This window comes from Cibotium barometz, chromosome 22 (assembly GCF_041138505.1).
Source record: "Cibotium barometz isolate CiBa-2024 chromosome 22, ASM4113850v1, whole genome shotgun sequence".
Taxonomy (NCBI): domain Eukaryota; kingdom Viridiplantae; phylum Streptophyta; class Polypodiopsida; order Cyatheales; family Cibotiaceae; genus Cibotium; species Cibotium barometz.
In genome coordinates this window covers 31590198-31591354 of record NC_141067.1, presented here as the reverse complement: position 1 = coordinate 31591354, position 1157 = coordinate 31590198, and the positions used below count along the sequence as shown (strand labels likewise).

The 1157-nt window shown below is 42.4% G+C and overlaps 1 long non-coding RNA gene across 1 annotated transcript; it reads left to right on the top strand.

Annotated features, from left to right (window-relative positions):
- The first annotated feature begins 300 nt into the window (after positions 1-300).
- On the top strand, positions 301-923 carry LOC147626539 (uncharacterized). The gene is made up of 2 exons (XR_015268666.1): positions 301-419; positions 588-923. It is a non-coding gene; the product is annotated as an uncharacterized LOC147626539 (long non-coding RNA).
- The last annotated feature ends 234 nt before the right edge of the window (positions 924-1157 follow it).

Genomic DNA, 1157 nt, shown 5'->3' with positions numbered 1-1157 from the left:
AAGAAGGTGGGATAAGACCGATGGGAAAAGGAAGTCGTGCAAATAACTCTCTTGTATATAAATGCTTTTAAGTATTTTAATATAAAAATTTTATGCTTTCTTTTTTAAAGGAAGGTAGTGCATGCCCTACCCAAAATAATGCTAGTGTAGAGTCCACAATGCTGCCAAGATGGAGTACACTAAAAACCAATACACTAAAAACAATGGCGTGAATACACAACTAAAAACGTAAGTCTGACACTATCGATGGCGCTGTGTATATGTTGGCTCTTGTAAGGATGCTCTCAGGGATATTTAACGGCCGATAATAAACAAGCACACACAATACCTTACCTTGCCTCATTCTCCTATGGCGCCGCCTCAGCCCCTTGCTTCCTGTCTCTTGCTTTTGCTGCTCGCTCACTGCGCGATGATGCCATGTTCGTAAGCTCTTTGCAGTTTGTCTTTGCTAATTAAACATTACATTTGAGCTAATTACGTCATGCTTTGCCCTGCGTGTATCTAATGCCGTTACATTTGAGCCTAATTACGCCATGATTTGCCCTGCGTGTATCTAATGCCGTTACTGATCCCCTCCTTTACTGCAGCGGATGGGCATCCTGATGACGACAGCAACTGCACCTGCTACGAGCTCTGCAGTAGCGACTACCCCGATTGCTACTACCCGCTTGCATGCTTTTGCAATTGCGCCACCAAAGGCGCCAGCGTGGAGAAATTGTGCTTAAAGTGAAAATAAAAATAAAATCTGATCTTGGTTGAAATAGCTTGGTGTGTATGATTTGAGACTACATGCAAGTACATTGATTACAGAAAATTTGTGCTATTTGTTGGGCTTAGTTCAACATGGGAACACTCTCTTGCTTGAGCTTTGCCTAGTGTGATGTCCTTCCCATTAATCAAAGTCGGAACACTCTCTTGTTTGAGCTTGTCTAGTGTGATGTTGCTCCCATTAATCAAATAATTTATGGGGTTATAGAGGAAAATTTCAACGTATGTTCGCCCCCACATATCGACCATCTCCTCCTGAACAACGAAGGTTATGGATCTGCCTTTGTACATGTACCTCGGCCTGAAATTTGAAGGCCGGCCTAACCTTCAATTAGAAGGCCAAATTTTACTTTGACCTTAGCTAGCCTTCAAGTTCACATAAATCTGCA